Source organism: Phoenix dactylifera, unplaced genomic scaffold, assembly GCF_009389715.1.
Source record: "Phoenix dactylifera cultivar Barhee BC4 unplaced genomic scaffold, palm_55x_up_171113_PBpolish2nd_filt_p 001556F, whole genome shotgun sequence".
In the NCBI taxonomy this organism is placed as follows: domain Eukaryota; kingdom Viridiplantae; phylum Streptophyta; class Magnoliopsida; order Arecales; family Arecaceae; genus Phoenix; species Phoenix dactylifera.
In genome coordinates, this window is record NW_024068864.1 from 64135 (window position 1) to 86204 (window position 22070).

Genomic DNA, 22070 nt, shown 5'->3' on the forward strand with positions numbered 1-22070 from the left:
GTTGGAAAAAAAAATATTAGCTCTCATCCAATAATTAAAATTTTAAAATTTAAATCTATCTCTTTATATTCCATTTTCTTTAATATTTTTTTGTATTTACTTTGTTTTACCTCCACTGTACCACAGGGGTATTTTTCTTGTAATGAACTATTAGCATGCTAATTGATTTTTTTTGCTAATCGTCAACGATGGCAATAGGTTGAAAGGCCTAAACCCATGTTTACTTGGTATAGATGTTGAATGCAATGAATGGCATGGATGGCTATGGTTGCTAGTCATGCCTCAAGATCATTAAAACATTCTTCCTAAAAGTTTCTACAAAAGTTAAAACAAAAACCTTTCCACTAGGGCTATATGTTATGCATGGCAATGTTCCCCTTCAGGAGATGGCTAATTCAACATAGATTGACAAAGTACTTTCTTGCATCATCCTCCAAATATGAATACCAACTTGGCTCAAAACCCAACAAAAATCATGCCCATAGCTTATCACAAACAAAAATTGTACCCTCCTTCAATAAATTCACTAGAAAAAAAAAATACTCTCTTGCTAATACCTTTATATATATATACATATATACACATGCATATATATATAGATAGATACGGCGGGGAAAACCTATCACTCAAATTGCATGGAGCCCGCTACCACTATCTTTTCAATAACAAAGCCCTCAACCAAGAGATTAACTTGAAATGAGTGATTCATGCCATTGGCCACCCACTTCTCAATTCAAGCAAAGGGCATCTCCACTGCTTGTCAATATGGGACATTTGTATTCTTTCAATATATCGACCACAATGGAATGTTTTCCGCTGTTGTTTACATACATACACATTCAACTGGACAATATATATACAAATTTTTGGACAATATTGCATAGCTTCACAAGGGAGAGGTTTTAAGTTCATGATGAATAATACTTTGATTTGCTAGCTGGTTTTCTATAGATGGTTGGTTTATAGAGTCAGACAACCTAAACATATTGTCATGATCATTCCTCAATAAGAATCTTCGTGAAGCATAAAGTCGAACGAAACATACAATATAATTTGTACATGCAATATAAATATTATATTATTAAATGAAAGAGGTATCTTTCATAGTATATTTCATCTATCAAGTCCTCCAACCAAAATATCCCATAGAAAGTGCAATTTAGAAGTCATATATCTAATCCATGCGCACAAAGGCAGGCAAATAGTGACTCCACCCATCAACTTGACTCACATCCGACCTACTATAAATGGGTTTGGATTTGGGCTACAGAGGCTCGGATCATAAACAAGTCGACCCATCTTGACCTATTTATTAAATTGGTCAGATTCGGATGCAAGATAATGACCCATTTATTTTACCTGTTTAAGCTAGATAATGAAGCTAGTGCTCGTTCCTAAAGTTGATATTCTTGATCCGGACCTGCTTAGCCTTATGCCCTTATGCTTAAGGTGGAACTTGGCTTCTGGAGAGCTCTCCAATTCTTGAGTTCCATCTTCGAGACTTTGATGAAGGGTTACAAAGAGTAACATCTGGCCCTCCCCAACTCCTTGTTGGTATGTGGTGCTGTCCGGACCTCTCCTACCTGGAAACGGCAATTCCCTCCACTTCTTTTCATTGCAATCCCCTGGGTTCACCCATATTGATGCTAAGAGGAGAATTGCAGTTCCATGCTGAAGCAGCCAGTGAGGCACTCAAATGCCCATACTAGGTACCCTATGATAACAGTCCTTCCTCAATGGGTCTGATCTCTAGTTCAATCATCATCTTGTTTGTTTCTGGTTTCAGTCCTTGGGATTTCTATTTAGGGTTTTCAGTTTGAATTTTGATCAAACTAGAGGAAGCTGTTTTCTTGGGATCACCGGCTATGTTCTTTTGCTAGAGAATAAATCCATTGTGATTATATCAGTGTTATTTTTATATTTTTGTATTCATGAGTCTCGACTGGGAATCGAGTGCATGATTCATTTGACATGGCTTGCACCTGCTTCTCCTGGCAATTCTTCTCTAGATCTCATGATTATTTATGATGTTACATTTGTTCCTTTGATGATTACCCCCAAGCTCCCTCTCTCTCTCTCTCTCTCTCTCTCTCTCTCTCTCTGCGCCATCATTGAGAATGGTGATTTGAATTCTATTTTCTATTAGATATAACAAGAAGCTATGGTTGCTAAGCATATGTTAGATTTTTAACTATTTTAATAGTGTATTAAACAGATTATAAACCTAATCTATTTATTAAATAGGTTAAATAGCCGGGATCGGGTGACCTATTTATTAAACATAACAGGTTCAAGTTTCGGATCCTGACCTTTTTAATAAGCAAGCCAAGTTCAGATTTGTGCTTCACTAGTCCAACTCGCGTCTGACCTGACCTGCGTATGACCCGATGCGCTACGAATGCCTACCCCTAATGTACCTGTCTGTTTATTTTTACACCCTATCTCTCGTCTACTTTTCCTAAATATCTTAAACCAACTGGACTCTATTTGAAAACTAACTCCATCCATTCTCATCCACATCTCCAGCCCATTGGACTCTATATAAATACATGGATGCTCTCTCTAATCCTTGTGCTTTATGTCTCCTAACCTCCCATCTCTTAGAACTCTTCTTTGTTAATTTATTCTTTTTCTTAAACATGCATTGCACCACTCCAATTCTGGCTCTAACAATAGATAATGGCCATAATAGAATTTACTCGGAAAAGCTTTTCATATTAGGTGATACAGGTTCATATATTATTTTATGTTAAAAGTCCATACCAAACCAATGGTGGAGTGAAAAGCTGTCGTGATCCGCCCATACAAATCCAAGCCCAGGATTGTTTTAGGCCCTAAAGCCTGCTAGGACCTAAACTACAAGCACAATAATTTTGGGCTCAGCTTGGGGCTTGAATTCGAAGTAAACAAATATTTAAGTCCAGCCCAACCTGAAAAGATTGATAGATTCACAATCGGTGTGGACTTGCTAATATCAGAAAGAAATGGACATTTAAATCCTAGTCAAATCTGATTATAAGCTCGATTGGACCCAATCCAACCCATTTATACCTTGTGTCTGTCAGTGTTAGGCGCCTGGAGGCTACGACTAAAGTGCATCGACACTAATACGAGAACTTTTGCGGTAGTTGAAACTATAGAAACTTCTGCACATAGGCTGTATCCAAATGTCAAGTTAATCATTCCCTTCACAAGCTGCACTCAAGTAAATCTCACTAAAAAGAACTACTCATTCCCATCATTGCACCTTGGCACCATACAAGCTGCCAGAGAGAGGATCCTAGAAAGGCGACACTTTAACTTTGAGTGATTTTTTGAAGACAAGTTCATGTTCCTTGTAGGGCACAAGCAATCACTTTCACTGATTAGTCTTAGGTCAGTGGAGCATGGATCACTCATTGTATCCCTAGTCATTTATTGCTCTCAAAAACCATGGCAAAGGAAGGCCAAATTAAAGAAAAGCATGGCACCTATATATGGTTCAAAATTTTATATAGCAAAATTTTATATAGCTAACAGCCTAGCAGTTTAGATGATATTTCTTCTGGCCATATGGATGGCTTAGCTTTTTAATACTGAGATTTGATAATATTTAAGTGTAGAGTTTGCTGGGACATTCTAAAGCTATGACTTGTGTTTTAGATTTTCGACAATCTATGGTGCATGCTTGGATTGTTACCATGTTTCCCATCTTGGAAATGGAGAGCTCTTGTACAATCTCTCTAGCCCATATGTTTGACATTCCCACTCATCACTCTCCATTTCCAAAATAAGTAGAACGTCTCTGTTTCCAAGATGAGCAAGAGCTCTGTTTTGAAGATAGGTGCTATAGCAGCGATCTAAGCATGAATGCACCGCTATCTACCATGCAAAAATGCAGGTGACCTCATCTTCTCCTAGGATTAATGGTTGTCTCTAACTTTCCATATTTAAACAAAGTAGTATAAGATTTGATCGCATGTGTATCACAATCTAAGGCACCATTATTCTCAGTTTGTCAAGATGTAAAACCATCGTTCGTCAGTCGATGCAACTGAAAAAACATCCTTCACTGGAAAAAGGAAAAAAAAAAAAGAAAAAGATATCAGTTATGCATGGCCTGAAATCATTCCAAATCATTGTAATATTATATTGCCTGTGGATATTTATTTTAGTTATATGTTACTTCTTTGAGTTATTTTCTTGTTGAATTTCAATGGTCATTATTTTTCTTAGCCGATGATATAAACAGCATCCAATTACAACAACCAACTGCATATGAATTAATAACAAAAATGAGTTATATTTGGAAAATAGTAATATCACATGTTTTGGATGTTAATAGAACAAAAGATTCTTTCAGAAAAAATGATAATAAAATTTAGGGTTTTTACGTATGCATCCCTATATTTTATGTTATTGCAGATAAGCCCTCATCTTTCCTATCTTGCATTGGTATCTCTCCTTTCTTTGAGAGAGTAGGGATCCTTTGTGATGCATGAGTTTGCATCACAAATAATGGCATGGTTGGGCAGGTGCTACATTATCGATCTCATGAATGGATGGTTGTCGTCCATTTCTCAGCCCGTTGTATTTGGCATGCCCAGCAAGGCGGCCCAATGCATTTGGGGGCCTAAGGCGAACCCCCTAAAGGAGGCCTTTTTTTTAAAAAAAATGATGAAAAATTTTTAATAAGTGCAAAATACTTTAAAAAAATTATTTAAAAATTCACCATGCTTTAAAAAGTTTTCAACATTAAGGCAACACTTTTTCAAATCTTCATTATTCAAAGATTTTAACTTTCTAAAATTAAACAAAAAATTAAAAACATCTTCATTTATGGTTAATTGTTCAAACCTATTTTGAATTGAAAAAATAACTTGATCTACTATATATAAAAAGTAATCAATTCTACATACTATATAAAAAGTATGTGCCTAAAACCAATAATTTATCCTCGTTATCTCAAAATACTATAAAGAAAAAAAATGTTTTTCAGATATATTCACCTAATCACCTTGCTCCTTGATTAGCTTCTTCTCAACCAATGAGGTTGGATTTATTTTCTCTACTCTCGATGCATCATTTACCCATCTCTCCAGCCTATAAAAAAGAGAAAAAGGAAGAGGTCCCTAACATTGTGAAAACTAAATCTAATGGGCATTGTAACCAACATAAATCTACTGGGCATTATAACAAATAGATAGTAGATAACTCAGTCATGGTACTTAAAATGAAAGTAAAAAGATGTTAAAAGAACTTTTTTTGGTAGAGCTATGGGAAAGCTATTAATGGTGGAGATGGGGATGGTAAGGTGGTGGTGTTGATAGAGAAGAAGATGAGTCTTGACCCTTTAATTCACAGAAAAAAGAAAGAGGTCCCTAATATTGTGAAAACTAAATCTACTAGGCATTACAACAAACATAAATCTACTGGGCATTATAACAAACAGATGGCAGACAACTCAGTCATAGTACTTAAAATGAAAGTTAAAACATGTTAAAAGAGCTTTTATTGGTGGAGCCAGGGAAGGCTATTAATGGTGGAGGTAGTGATGGCAAGGTGCTGGTGTTGATAGGGGAGAAGATGGGTCTTGACCTTTTAATTCATAGAAAAAAGAAAGAGGTCCCCAACATTATGAAAACTAAATCTACTAGACATTACAACAAACATAAATCTACTGTGCATTATAACAAACAGATGGTAGACAATTCAGTCATGGTACTTAAAATGAAAGTTAAAAGATGTTAAAAAAACTTTTATTAGTAGAGCTATGAAAGGCTATTAATGGTGGAGGTGGTGATGGCAAGGTGGTGGTATTGATAGGGGAGAAGATGGGTCTTGACCCTTTAATTCACTTGACCAATCCTCACAAAAATCTCAATAAAAAAGATCAATAATCCGAACAATCAACTAATTAAGCTTCTTACCCCAGAGCTAGTGGATCACTGGAACAGAATCAAAAACTCCAAATCCATTGCTCGAGAAGAAAAATCACAATCTTTTGCTTCGATGAGATTGAAATCCAAGAAAAGAAGCAGCATAGAGAGAGTGAGAGACGCCCACCGACGTTTTCTCTTTTTCTGGCTAATCTCCTGCCATTTCTCGGAATTCGGATAGCTCTATTTGCGGTGGGCCTTCTTTGGGCCGGGGCCTTAGACCGCCTCAGTCGCCTAAGAGTTGAGCCGGCCCTACATGCTAGCTACATTTAGCACGGCAATGTGATAGAAGATGGTCGTCTATTTTTAAGATAAATAATGTAGCATCCATCCAACCATGCATGGTCCTCTATGATGTAAAATATATACCGTTGAGGACCTAAACTCCATTTGATAGAACTCTAGTTAAGATTAATCGCAGAGGACATACAACCAAATTCTAATCATGTTTATTTTGCACCATAAAGAGCAACACAAGCTTAGATAGTTGCCATATTATCCATCTTGAAAATGGATGGCTCTCATTTATCTCAAAAATGTAGAATGTCGCATTGGAATGCCAAATATATGGGGCAAAAAGATTATACCAGAAACCCCCCGTTTCTAAAATGAGCGATATAGTAGCTATCCTAGCATGCACAATGGATAGGTTCTCATCTTTCCCATATTGCATCAGTAGCTCTCTTTTCTTTGAGAGAGCTGGGATCCTTTATGATGCATAGTTTTGCATCACAAAATATGGCATGGTTAGGTCAATGGTACAACGTCCATCTTAAGAATGGATGGTTGTCGTCCATTTTCCAACCCACCATGCTTGGCATGCTAGCTACATTTAGCATGGCAATATAGTGGAAGATGGCCATCTATTTTCAAGGTAAATAATGTATCATCTATCCAACCATGCATGGTCCTCTATGATGCAAAACAAACACCGCTGAGGATCTAAACTCCCTTTGACAAAACTTTAGTTAAGATTAATCATAGAGGACATACAACTAGATCCTAATCATCTTCGTTTTGCACCATAAAGAGTAGCGCATACTAAAATAGCCGCCATGTCATCCATTTTGGAAATGGATGGCTCTCGCTCATCTCAAAAATGGAGAGTGTCGCATTGGAATGCCAAATATATGGGGCAAAAAGATTGTACCAAAAGCTTCTTATTTCTAAAATGGGCGATATGGTAGCTATCCTAGCATGCACAATAGATAAGTCCTCATCTTTCCCATGTTGCATTAGTAGCTTTCTTTTCTTTGAGAGAGCCAGGATCCTTTATGATGCATAGTTTTTTTATCACAAAATATGGCATGCTTGGGTCAATGGTACATCGTCCATCTTAAGAATGGATGATTGTTGTCCATTTTTCAACCTACTGTGTTTGGCATGCCAGCTATATTTAGCATAGTAGCATATATGATGAAAGATGGTCATCTATTTTCAACATAGATAATGTATCATCCATCCAACCATACATGGCCCTTTATGGTGCAAAATATACACTGCAGAGGATCTAAACTTCCTTTAATAGAACTCTAGTTAAGATTAATCACAGAGGACATACAATTGGGTCCTAATCATCTTCATTTTACACCACAAAGAGTAGCGTATGCTTAGATAGTTGCCATGTCATCCATCTTGAAAATGGATGTCTCTCGCTCATCTCGAAAATAGAAAGTGTTGCATTGGAATGCAAACATATGGGCCAAAGAGATTGTACCAAAAGTCTTTCACTTCTAAAATGGGTGATATTCCAATGCAAACATGTGGGGCAAAGAGATTGTAACAGAAGTCTTTCACTTCTAAAATAGGTGATATGGGAGCTATCCTAACATACACAGCATATAAGTCCTCATCTTTCCCATATTGCATTGCTAGCTCTCCTTTCTTTGAAAGAACGGAGATCCTTTGTGATGCATAGTTTTGTATCACAAAGCATAGCATGGTTGGGTGGGTGGTACATCTTCCATCTCAAGAATGGATGGTTTTTGTCCATTTCTCAATCCGCCATATTTGGCATGCCAGCTACATTTAGCACGGCAATGTGATGGAAGATGGCCATCCATTTTCAAGATAGATAATGTATCATCCATCCAACCACACATGGCCCTCTATGATGTAAAGCATACACCGCAGAGTATCTAAACTCCCTTTGATAGAACTCTAGTTAAGATTAACCCCACATGTTGAAGCTAGACAACCGAGTCCTGATCATCTTCATTTTGCACCACAAAGAGCAATGCAAGTTTAGATAGCCACCTTTCATCCATCTTGAAAATGGATGGCTCTTGCTCATCTCGAAAATAGAGAGTGTTTCATTGGAATGCGAAACATGTGGGGTGAAGAGATTATACCAGAAGCCCCCCATTTCTAAATTGGGTAATGTGGCAGCTATCTTGACATGCACAACTCTCTATGTAGTACAAAAGATGCAATACAAAGTATCTAAAATCACCGGCACCTATGGGAGTATGGCCGTGTCAAGGTGTGCTATTGAACTCGCAATAAATAAAGGTGGCCTTGCTATCACCAAAGTCAAGGTGGGTAGAGAAGGGAACATGGGAGCTGATGTGAAAGTGGAGAGAGCTGGAGGTAGCTAAATATCTCCAAGTACTAGAGCCCCCGAGCCATGAAGATTTTGGTCTCAGAGGCTAATCGCTAGCTCAATGGCAAGCCTTAGAGCAGCCTCCACCTACTGTGAGGAGCTTCTACCTTGTACCCTAAACCGACAACGACATTGAGACCCAAACATTGAGGTATTCTACGTCCTTATAACCATTACAAATAAGGAAATAAGGAAGGTCTCAAGGCTTCCTTAAACGAAGCAGCCCATGGAGAGGAGGGGAGTCACCTTGGATTTGGCGGCTTGGAGGACTAAGTGGAAGGGGGTGCAAGAGACTCTATATATGAGATGTCCTCCACAAAGTAGTGGTCCTGATTGCACTTCATTACACCCTCTAGCAGTAGGAGCTATGGCTGTTGGATCAGACTGTGAGGTTGAAGGTGAGTGAAGAGGCTCAAGGAATGGTGTGGGCCATAGGGAAGTGGATGAGGGAGAGCCGGAGAGAGGTTGAGGTGACCGGTTAGGGAGCTTCAGGTTGATGGCCCTCCAAATGGCCTTCACCAAGTCAAATTAACTTCTAGTGGGGGAGGGTTGTAGCAGTTGTGCGGTTGATACAGTGGCTACGATCCGACGATGTTACGTTGGTGGCATTGATAAAGAATAATTAAGGAGCTCTCTACTCATCGATCTTGGAAAGCTCGATCGAGAGATCGGTGGTCTAAGGGTTGAGCACTAGGGAACCCATGTTAAGGGTTAGAAACTCAAGGATAGAATATAGCAAATTAACATAAAAACAAAAAAAAATGCTCTATTTGATTCCATTGAAACTAACTTGAGGAATGTACAAACCAATAAACTATAAGATTTTATGGATTAATGGTGCTTTCGAAAAATTGCTCTCCCAAGTGCAGGAGAATCGCACAAGTAATATAACTCGAAAGTCCGAGGTCGATTCCTCAGAGAACGATCTATAGATTATTAGCGTAATTTTTAGATGTAATTTTCAGTTGATTTTCAAAATTTAAAAGCAGAGGATTAATAGATAATTAAACAAAGTTCAAAAATATAGAGAAGGCTAGGGATCCGGAATCCTCCTTAACAATATTACTTTCAATAAATAAACTCGGCGATTCTTGATTAAAGATTAATAAGATAGAGTAGTTCTAATCATGGAGTATACAATCTGAAAACATGAATTCAACATCTAAGTATTTATCATGCCGGTTACGTCTACGACAAATCAAAAATTGAAACAATCCATGCATCAATATATATATAAACCATAAAAGATCTATCAAATAAATAAATATTCAAGAATTCAAAACATACCAATAGATATAAAACAATTAGATTAAAAGATTAGAGTATACTTGATGAAAGCAATATGACAAGGATTCATCCATCACCCTTTGCTAAATAAGTTAGCTTTCCATTACAACAATCACCTCTTTTATATTTTTTTCTTTTCCTTTCCGGAAACAGGGCATACCCTGTTTCCCTCTTCTCTTTTTTTTTTCTTTCACTGCAGCAGCCCGGCTCCTCTATTTTTCCCCCCGTATGAGAGCCCCTGGCAGTCGAGAAGGCCCTCTTCATATAGATCGCCCCAGAGCCCATGGACAAGCTAGGATTCCCCTGATCGCGCGTGGAGAGGAGGTGACAACGGAGCGGATCCGACGCTGATGGGTGCGACGCTTCACGGGATGCTGGGGTCTTGGGCTCGGGCGGTCGCTGTGGAGGAGATTGCGGGCGGATCCGGCGTTAAGAACGGACACCGAGGATCGTGCAAGGGAGGCTGAGGTCTGGAAGGTGATTGCGGGATGATCACGGCAGATTGCTCGCGGTCTGATGCTGGTCCGGCGCGTGAGGCAGGCTCGTGGAAGAAGAGGAGGCAGATGGCTGGGAGATTCAAATGGATGAGAGCTGCGGCAGGATCTTCGGATGCTGGGATCCGGATGACTAGATCGAACGCATGAGATGGGGCGTGGACGAGTGCTGGGATGAGCGGACGAACGGGATGAATGGGGCTGGGAGGTAATCGCGGCTGGATCCGAGCTGAGAACGGACGCGATGGAGGAGGCGGGCGGACGAGGAGGGCGTTGGTCGCGGGATCTTCTTGGCGAAGATGGAAAGACTCCCGGAAGGCAGAAGCGTGGACGCTGAAATTGTGCATGGGATGATGCTGGGAGGCTGCACGCGGACGGATCCAGGCTGAAAATTAGATCACGGATCCGGGAGGAAGGAGACCACCACGGACAGCTGGGTGTTGGGCTCGGGATGCTGAGTGGAAGCTCACGAATGGCTGGGGAAGGCTGACGATGCACGTGAGATGCGTGGGATTCTGATTATGTGGCCCGATTGAGAAGGATCCGGATCTCTTCCACGCAGGCGGACGCGGGGGATTGGACGTAGACGGCTGTATCGTGATCTTCTTCAAATGGCTATGCGAGATGAGACGAGAAGGAATCTGGACATGCTGCTGATCTCTTTCTTTATTTTGAATTCCAATGCAGAATTCCAATGCACTCAAGGGACTGTGACAAGTAGACAAGTGTTGCTCGGGTGCAAGTGTGTTTGACCAGGTTCAATTCTGCTCCAGTGTAATCAGACTTGAAGTCATGAATCATCCCAAATTGTACCAAATGCACATTTAAACTCTGATTTACGATAATCTGTGCCAAATAAAAATATAAAATTAATGTAGCACTTTTATCACTATTTGTTAGCAATAATATTAATTTAAGCAGCGTGTAGATCGCACTTTTGTGCTCTCATCACACCCCCCAACTGGCTTATTGCTAGTCTCTAGCTATTAACGAGCAAACGATAAAATGAGAGCGCAAAAGGTGTGGTAAAACCTATGACTTTTTATTGAAGCTAAAGATACAAAACAAAGATATATACCCACTTTCGTAGGAAATTACGATTGCACTTAGCACGTGCAACAAGCCGTTAAATCCCTAGGTTATCCTAGTGGACGAGTGTTGTCTCGTGAGGGTTTGCAGTAATGTTACCCACAAACATCATTCATAAAATGATATACAATGAAATCTAAGTCAATACACATGTGATATATATTTTTTTCTCAAGCTTGGCAACTATCAAAGCAAGGGGAATACTAAAGTGTAGTATGCATAAATAGAATGACTTTCTTAGAGCACTAATACCTCCACCACAACATGGTACCGCTTGAATTTTAGGTGCACTACTCAAGTTCGCAAGTGTTTACTACAGTTTATTAGAACCTGATCTATCAAATTTTCAGAATATCACATGTTGTCTACATTCGTCAAGAATGGTTCGTATGTAAAGAAAGAGCTATCAATCCCAACTAAATATCCAAAGTACACAAAGGTCCAATACAATGGAGTCAAACCAGCCATTACCATATGTCACTGGGTTCAGCCCGACCAACCCTATTCATGCTTTTTTTTTTTTTAAAGACATATGGTGATTACAATAGTCCAACCCCCTTAGGCTCTAGCAAGGTCCATGTAGCGAGTTTTCGGCCAATGACTCTTGATCCAGTTGGCTCAAGGCATTAGGTGAAAACACCCCTTGGGCTTAATTACTCGAACCAAACTACGCCACGAGGTTAGACTTGTCATCTCCTCATTTATTTATTTATTTAAAATTTTTTTTTTCAAAATAGAGAAGGTAAACTGAACCATATAATGTGACTGCAACGTGACTATAGGTCAACCAAGATCGGAACATAAGGCACTTAGATGATCTAGCCGGGGTATTCAACCTCTATCTTTATGTGAAAACCAAATCAAGAACCTTATAGTACGGACAAGGATACTCGTACTTCTTTTACAGATATGGCTTAATAAAAATGCATTAAACAAATGTGAACTCCTGAGGCCTTCCTATAATCATTAAATACATGTGCGGGGATCTAATAATAGGTCTCTAATCAGTCATAGTACGCATGTATTCCTTGCCTTAATAGTTGCACAAACTCAATATGAAAATACATGTGCATTTGCTTAGAAAAGAATGCAAAAACATTTTTTTTTTTTTTGCAAAATACTTCCCTCCCCCCAACTTAAACATTGCATTGTCCTCAATGTAATAGATACAAGAAAACTATAATGAAAGACAGTAGAGAAAATAATATTGGAGAGAAGAGGAATACCTTGAGCTGTTGATATCCAGAAAATAAAACTTACAAAACTAGAAAAATAATCCTAACTAATATACACATACCTTTGCCTTCATGTTCAGTCATAAGAAGGCTCCCCCAAGAAAAAGGAGTCCTCTTCATCTGCAAAATTCTCAAGAAAAGGTTTTAACCTGTGTCCATTTACCTTAAAAATTCTACCATCCCGTGGATTCTCAATCTCAACCGCCCCATGTGGAAAAACAGTTTTTATAATGTAAGGACCTATCCATCTCGATCGCAACTTACCAGGAAACAGATGTAAGCGGGAATCATATAAAAGAACTTTTTGCAAAGGTTCAAAAGATTTTTTTAAAATTGATTTATCATGTAAGATCTTCATTCATTCTTTGCAAAGTTTAGCATTGTCATAAGCATCTATGCGAATCTCATTAAGCTCGTTCAATTGCAATTTTCTAGCTAGACCGGCATCTTGTAAATCAAAATTTAATTTTCTAATTGCCCAATACGATTTATGTTCTATTTCTACAGGCAGATGACACGCTTTTCCGTAGACTAGCCGGTAGGGAGACATGCCAAGAATGGTTTTGTATGCAGTCCGATAGGCCCATAATGTATCTGATAGTTTTAAGGACCAATCTTTTCGTGATGGATTTACCGTTTTTTCTAAAATACGCTTGATTTTCCTATTGGCTAATTCTACTTGGCCACTAGTTTGCGGGTGATATGGGGTAGCAACTCTATGGGTGACACCATACTTTTTTAATAATGTCTCAAAAGGCTTATTACAAAAGTATTTCCACCGTCACTAATTATAACCTTAGGCATCCCAAATCGTGAAAAAAATATTTTCTTTTAAAAACTTCAGGACAGGTTTGTGATCATTGGTCCTACAAGCGACAGCTTCTACCCATTTGGACACATATTCGACACCGACTAAAATGTACTCATATCCAAAAGATGGTGGGAATGGGCCCATAAAATCGATGCCCCAACAATCGAAAATTTCGATAATAGTAATGGGTTGAAGAGGCATCATTTGCCTACGAGTTAGACTTCCAATACGTTGACATGGATCACATGTCCTGCAGAACTCGTGGGCATCTTTGAACATAGTGGGCCAATAGAAACCACATTGCAAAACTTTTGCAACAGTTTTCTTAGAGGCAAAGTGTCCACCGCAAGCATCAGTGTGGCAGAAAGAAAGTATGCTTTGTATATCATGATCCGGTATGCATCGTCTAAAGATTTGATCATTGCAATATTTAAACAAATAGGGTTCGTCATAGTAATAATTCTTTACTTCGCGCAAGAAAATTTTTCTATCTGTCGACCCCCAATGCTCCGGCATCCGGTTTGTAACAAGAAAATTTACAATATCTGCATACCATGGTATACTAGAAAGTGCAAACAATTGCTCTTCAGGGAATGAGTCCTTGATGGAAAACTGTGGCACTGAATCATGAAAAATTAATCGTGATAAATGGTCAGCAACCACATTCTCTACTCCTTTTTTATCTTTGATAGTGATGTCAAATTCTTGGAGTAGAAGTATTCATCGTATTAAGCGTGGTTTGGCTTCTTTCTTATCCAACAAATATTTTAGTGCCGCATGGTCCGTGAAGATAACAATAGGAGCACCAAGGATATAAGAGCGAAATTTATCTAAGGTAAATACTACTGCAAGCAATTCCTTCTCGGTGATAGTGTAATTCATTTGAGCATCGTTTAAGGTTTTGCTTGCATAGTAAATGATATATGGCTTATTATCCTTGCGTTGTCCTAGGAAAGCTCCTATTGCATAGTCGCTAGCATCGCACATAATCTCAAAAGATAATGACCAATCGGGTGGTCGCACGATGGGTGCAGTGCTAAGCATAGACTTCAACTTTTCGAATGCCTCCTGACAGGTTTCAGTCCATTTGAACGGTGTATCAAGGGATAGGAGATTACATAATGGTCGAGATATGACACTAAAGTCCTTGATGAACCTCCTATAAAATCCGGCGTTACCCAAAAATGATCTAACATCTCTAACCGTCTTGGGTGCAGGTAGCTTAGCAATTAAATCAGTCTTAGCTCTATCTACTTCCATGCCCTTCGATGAAACAATATGTCCTAAGACAATTCCCTTTGGCACCATGAAGTGGCATTTCTCCTAATTCAGTATCAAATTCTTTTCCATACATCGAGCTAAGACAGCTTGTAAATGTGACAGGCAATCATCAAATGTGTCGCCAAAAACGGAGAAGTCGTCCATGAACACTTCCAAAAATTTCTCGTTCATGTCTTCAAAGATGCTGAGCATGCATCTTTGGAATGTTGCAGGTGCATTACACAACCCGAATGGCATTCGTCAGAAAGCAAATGTGCCAAAAGGACAAGTGAAGGTAGTCTTCTCTTGATCTTCCGGTGAAATTTCAATTTGATAATATCCCGAATAGCCATCGAGAAAACAATAGAAATCATGCCCTGCAACCCTCTCCAATACTTGGTCTAGGAAGGGTAGAGGAAAGTGATCCTTTCGTGTGACCAAATTCAGCTTTCGGTAGTCAACACACATGCGCCAACTCGTCGGGATACGAGTTGGAACTAGTTCACCTTGTTCATTTTCTACTACCGTCAAACCCGATTTCTTAGGAACGACTTGAGTAGGGCTTACCCACTTGCTGTCAGAAATTGGGTAAATAATACCCACGTCAAGCAACTTGAGGACTTCTGCCTTAACCACATCTTTCATTGTAGGATTTAACCTTCGTTGCATTTGCCTTGTGGTTTTGGCATTGTCCTCCAAATATATCCGGTGCGTGCAAATTTTGGGGCTAATTCCCTTCAAATCGGCAATAGACCATCCTAAGGCACCTTTATAATTCTTTAAAACATCAATTAATTTTCTTTCTTGGGTATGATCAAGTCCAGACGAGATGATTACAAGAAAAGTATCTTCGGGTCCAAGAAAAGCATACTTAAGTTCCTTTGGTAAGGGTTTCAATTCGAGCTTGGGTGCTTGCTCATGGGATGGTTCTATTTTCACCTCTCGAGGCGACAATCTGTCAAATTCTCCTTCTTTTGGTCTCCACCCATTTACCATCTTGATATCTAGATTATCCACAATAGGTGTGACTGACAAATCATCATCATTGGTTCCATTAGGACACCAATCAATTAAGCTATCATTGAATGGGTCGTTAATTGCTTTAGCTAACAAATAATCTTCTGCGATGGTTTCAACCCAATCAACCTCCTTACTCTCTTCGGGATCATTGGGTTGTTTGCACACATTAAAAATATTCAATTCTAAGGTCATGTTACTAAAAAAAAGCTTCATGACGCCATTCCTACAATTAATCAATGCATTAGAAGTTGCAAGGAATGGACGTCCTAAAATGACCGGAATCTGAGACTGTGAGTTTAAAGCCGGATGTGTGTCCAATACAATAAAATCGACAGAAAAGTAGAACTTGTCTACCTGGACTAATACATCCTCGATAATCCCCCTTGGAATTTTAACTGACCTGTCAGCTAATTGCAAAGTGATGGAGGTTGGCTTCAACTCACCTAAACCAAGTTGCTCATATACAGAATATGGCAACAAATTCACACTCGCCCCTAAATCTAACAATGCTCGCTCTATCCTAAAGTTGCCTATGATGCATGAGATGGTTGGGCAACCTGGATCTTTATATTTAGGGAGAATGTTGTGCTGCAAAATAGCACTCACATTTTCAGTTAAAAATGCCTTCTTCTTAACATTTAATCGGCGCTTAACAGTACACAAGTCCTTCAAAAATTTGGCATATGATGGTACTTGTTTGATGGCATCAAGAAGAGGTATGTTGATCTTTACTTGTTTAAAAAGCTCAAGAATTTCAGAATTAGGTTCGAGCTTTTGCAACGGCTTTAACCATTGTGGAAAAGGTGGAGGAAAAGGACATTCAACTTTCTCAGTAGAAGTTGGGACCTCAACTTTTTCTTTGTCCTTTTCATCGGCTTTGGGAGCATCAGAATTAGAAGTGACTCGCAGTCTCAATGGGACGGTCTGATCGATAACTTTCCCATTACGCAAAGTCATGATGCTCTTTGCATGTTCTGTATGCGAACTAGAAGAAGCTGTATTATTACTACCGTGCACTTGTGGATTAGGTTGGGTTGAGCTGGAAGCTTACCCTTCTCTTGGGTACTTAGGACGGTTGTCAACATTGACAATTGGTTCCTTATATCTTCAAAATTTCGAGTATTTTGAGCATTGATATTAGCTTGACCTTGTAGAAAAGTTTGTATAGATTGCAAGGTATCCTCGATATTTGGCTTTTGAGAAGGTGATGGTGCATAAGTAGGATGTGCAGGTGGAGGAGCTGAATGGTGTGACTGTTGAGGATGATCGTTTCTCCACCTAAAATTTGGATGATTCTTCCAACCAGGGTTATAGGTATTCGAGTATGGATCGTTAAAAGGCTTTTGGTAGGAGTTCATAGCATTTGCTTGATCGTGCAAGACTTCTTTGAATGCCGGTATGGTGGGACAATCTGTAGTAGTATGACCCGACATATCGCAGATACCACAGCACTCGTTTCTAAGCTCTATAGTCTTGACAGGCTCAACCTTCCTAAGCTCAATTTCTTCTACCTTCCTAGTGAGGGCTGTCATTTTAGCATGAAGATCATCCTCAGTTCTGAGGTTGTAAAGGCCTCCCTGTACAGAGCTAGTAGGCTTAGGCAAAGACTTGTTGTTTCTATCCCCGTTATCCCAAAGTTGGGCAGTCTCAGCAAAGGAATCCAAATACTCCCATGCCTCATCAGATTATTTTCTAAAAATCTACCATTGCACATGGTCTCTACAAATTGTTTCAACTGTGGAGATAAACCTTCATAAAAGAAGCTAATAGTTCTCCAAGTTTCGAATCCGTGATGAGGGCATGAGAGAAGAAGGTCTTTAAATCTTTCCCAACATTCATAAAATGTTTCATTATCTTTTTGTTGGAAATTGCTGATACGTCTTTTCAAAACGTTGGTCCTTTGTGTGGGGAAGAACTTCTTTAAAAATTCTCTCTGCATATTTTGCCAATTTCTTATTGATCTAGGTCGCAAAGAGTTTAGCCATGTTTTGGCCTTATCCTTTAGAGAGAAAGGAAACAATGTCAACTTGAGGACATCCTCGGTGACATTTGGCACTCTAAATGTAATGCTCAATTCTTCAAAATCCTTTAAATGAAGATACGGACTCTCGGACTCTAACCCGTGGAACTTGGGCAGCAATTGAATTATCCCGGGTTTGATGTCAAAATGTCCTACATTATCAGGAAAAATTATGCATGAAGGCTGACTAGTCCTAGCCGGTTGTAGGTATTGTCTTAGAGTCATAACATGGGGTTCTCGTTCTCGATTGTGGTGACTCCCCGCATCTTCATTTAAATCAGCCATCTCACAAGGTGTGAGATACTGCGAAGGAATTTCAGGGGTATGTCCTAAGGGATGATCTAAAGTTGTATGACTTAATCAACCGGTGTCGTCCCTATTCCACTTTAGCATGCAAAATATTTCTCTCTCTTTTTTTTTCTTTTTTTTTAAAAAAATAAAAAAAATAAATATAAGTACCAACTAAAGTTACCCTAAAACGATATCCTAAAACAAAAATTTTATTCACAATCAAACATGCAACAAAACATTACACCTCAATTTCTAATGTTTTTCTTAAATTTCTAGACAGCTCCTAACTGGTTTGAAGAGGACACCTAAGCCTCCAATCCGGTCTAATGAACCGAGTTGACCAGGTAAGCTCCCAGGTAAGTGGAGGGGTCACGATGCGTTCGCAAAGGTCCCACTTAAAACCCACTTGCCTCGAACAGATGAACTGTCTCCCTTATAGGGACAAAGCTTGCCTAGACATCAACTAAGCCACAGAGCGAAATTGGTGCAACTTTCGGTGGTCTTCGTCCTATTGAGCTCGAATGTCCTTAGAGGCCAACGTCTAGTTGATTTTAGTTAAGCTTAGGATATTTATGCATTGGGGTGATTTTTTGGGCTAAGGACGAGTGGTGAAATTCCGACCTTATCTTTTTAAATGGGTTCTGCCCTTAAAATATTTTATGCTGATGCCTTATACTATATGCAACAATCAAGAGATTTTTTTTTTAATGTTTTATGACATGACATTAAATTTCATTGAATAGGTGATCAAGCAAATTATTTATTTATTTTTTTAAAAAAATTTATGAGTTGAAGTCTGAAATTTGAAATTTAAAATTTTTAAAATTTTAGGTTTTCCCTCTTTTTCTAATTTTGAATGATCACACTTGATCTTTTCTTAAAGTTATTTTTTTTTTAAATTTTCAATTATCAACAAGGGTTAATAAGATATGATAACAATAAATTCTTATTCTAAAAAAATTAAATGCAGAAAATTTAAAATAGAAAGCAGCAAGGTTTCGTATTAATCTGATGGTCTTAAAAATGTCAGAATGTCAATCAGACCGTTCAGAGTATCGAACAATGTGTCTTATACTAGCTGACCAAATGTGAGTCCAATCAGACGGCTAATTTCTATGATATCAGAGTTTGATGTAGACTATGTAGGGAATGAAAATAGTAGTAAAGATTTAATTTTTTTTTTCAAAAGAAAAAGACTAACTACTAACGTAAAAATTAAATCTAAAATTATACTAATAACTCAGCCGTTCCCCGGCAACGGTGCCAAAAACTTGGTGCTTTCGAAAAATTGCTCTTCCAAGTGCAGAAGAATCGCACAAGTAATATAACTCGGGAGTCCGAGGTCGATTCCTCAGGGAACGATCTATAGATTATTAGCGTAATTTTTAGATGTAATTTTTAGTTGATTTTCAAAATTTAAAAGTAGAGGATTAATAGATAATTAAACAAAGTTCAAGAATATAGAGAAGGCTAGGGATCCGGAATCCTCCTTAACAATATTACTTTCAATAAATAAACTCGGCGATTCTTGATTAAAGATTAATAAGATAGAGTAGTTCTAATCATGGAGTATACAATCTGAAAACATGAATTTAACATCTAAGTATTTATCGTGCCGGTTACGTCTACGACAAATCAAAAATCGAAACAATCCATGCATCAATATATATATAAACCATAAAAGATCTATCAAATAAATAAATATTCAAGAATTCAAAACATACCAATAGATATAAAACAATTAGATTAAAAGATTAGAGTATACTTGATGAAAGCAATATGACAAGGATTCATCCATCACCCTTTGCCAAAGAAGTTAGCTTTCCATTACAACAATCACCTCTTTTATATTTTTTTCTTTTCCTTTTTGGAAACAGGGCATACCCTGTTTCCCTCTTCTCTTTTTTTTTTCTTTCACTGCAGCAGCCCGGCTCCTCTATTTTTCCCCCCGTATGAGAGCCCCTGGCAGTCGAGAAGGCCCTCTTCATATAGATCGCCCCAGAGCCCATGGACAAGCTAGGAATCCCCTGATCGCGCATGGAGAGGAGGTGACAACGGAGCGGATCCGACGCTGATGGGTGCGACGCTTCATGGGATGCTGGGGTCTTGGGCTCGGGCGGTCGCTGTGGAGGAGATTGCGGGCGGATCCGGCATTGAGAACGGACGCCGAGGATCGTGCAAGGGAGGCTGAGGTCTGGGACGTGATTGCGGGATGATCACGGCAGATTGCTCGCGGTCTGATGCTGGTCCGGCGCGTGAGGCAGGCTCGTGGAAGAAGAGGAGGCAGATGGCTGGGAGATTCAAATGGATGAGAGCTGCGGCAGGATCTTTGGATGCTGGGATCCGGATGACTGGATCGAACGCATGAGATGGGGCGTGGACGAGTGCTGGGATGAGCGGACGAACGGGATGAATGGGGCTGGGAGGTAATCGCGGCTGGATCCGGGCTGAGAACGGACGCGATGGAGGAGGCGGGCAGACGAGGAGGGCGTTGGTCGCGGGATCGTCCTGGCGAAGATGGAAAGACTCCCGGAAGGCAGAAGCGTGGACGCTGAAATTGTGCATGGGATGATGCTGGGAGGCTGCACGCGGACGGATCCAGGCTGAAAATTAGATCACGGATCCGGGAGGAAGGAGACCACCACGGACAGCTGGGTGTTGGGCTCGGGATGCTGAGTGGAAGCTCACGAATGGCTGGGGAAGGCTGACGATGCACGTGAGATGCGTGGGATTCTGATTATGTGGCCCGATTGAGAAGGATCCGGATCTCTTCCACGCGGGCGGACGCGGGGGATTGGACGTAGACGGCTTTATCGTGATCTTCTTCAAATGGCTGTGCGAGATGAGACGAGAAGGAATCTGGACATGCTGCTGATCTCTTTCGTTATTTTGAATTCCAATGCAGAATTCCAATGCACTCAAGGGACTGTGACAAGTAGACAAGTGTTGCTTGGGTGCAAGTGTGTTTGACCAGGTTCAATTCTGCGCCAGTGTAATCAGACTTGAAGTCATGAATCATCCCAAATTGTACCAAATGCACATTTAAACTCTGATTTACGATAATCTGTGCCAAATAAAAATATAAAATTAATGTAGCACTTTTATCACTATTTGTTAGCAATAATATTAATTTAAGCAGCGTGTAGATCGCACTTTTGTACTCTCATCAATTAAATTATAGATACTTAAAATATGGTGAGTTATGCATATAAAGGACAAATCTGTAGAAAAATTCCTGTGCCCACGAGACATGAACCCAAGGCCCCTTGAGAAAATACAAGCAACGTTCTGGAGACTGGAGCCGTTCTCTCCTTTGCTTACATTGCAGCGTCTGCCCATGTGTGTGCAACTTTTGCCAAGCACCTTTTACCATCAAAAATTCATATAGATTTGAAGCATCGGCCGGATTCCGATTCATTTTGGAACATGTTATATGAGGGAACTGATTGCATGGTGGATTTTCAAAGATTCACAAGGTCTTAATTCAAGTCAGATTTTACTGTTTAATTGTCCTATGCAAGCAAAGATATATATCTTTAGGTCAGAAGAAGTTTAACTGGGGGATATTGTTGCATAACATATAGACCTGTTCCATGGAAGAAGGAACAGGCCTTTGGATACTTCTCCTACAAGAGATCCAGATATCCTCCAATGATGACAATATTCCAAGGCTCTACATGTTTTATCACCTCGATCATAATTGAATAATTTAACTCTCAAGCTCTTAAATGTAGTTGTTACTCTTTACAGTATCTCCTCAAGAGTAGCTCTCCTTGTCATCACATGACCTTGGCAATAAGGCAACAGATAAGATCAATAATTCATGATTGTAAACTGTTGAAAGCTATTTCAATTTTCAGCTGAGGTCATGAGCTATAGGCCCCTATGGTAAAGGCATCTTCCTGCCAACTTACTGCCGCATGATTCCTTTTTTATTGGGTAAGGAGTGCATTCCTTTTCGTCCCCTTAATACTGGCCTCATAATGTGCAAAATTGTAATTGATGTGTGACTCCTATCTTCCTTTAGAGAGCAAGATAGTGTT

The 22070-nt window shown here is 39.4% G+C and overlaps 1 non-coding gene across 1 annotated transcript; it reads left to right on the forward strand.

Annotated features, from left to right (window-relative positions):
• The first annotated feature begins 17500 nt into the window (after window positions 1-17500).
• On the forward strand, window positions 17501-17609 carry LOC120108787. Its single transcript, XR_005509994.1, has one exon. It is a non-coding gene; the product is annotated as a small nucleolar RNA R71 (small nucleolar RNA).
• Window positions 17610-22070: the final 4461 nt, after the last annotated feature.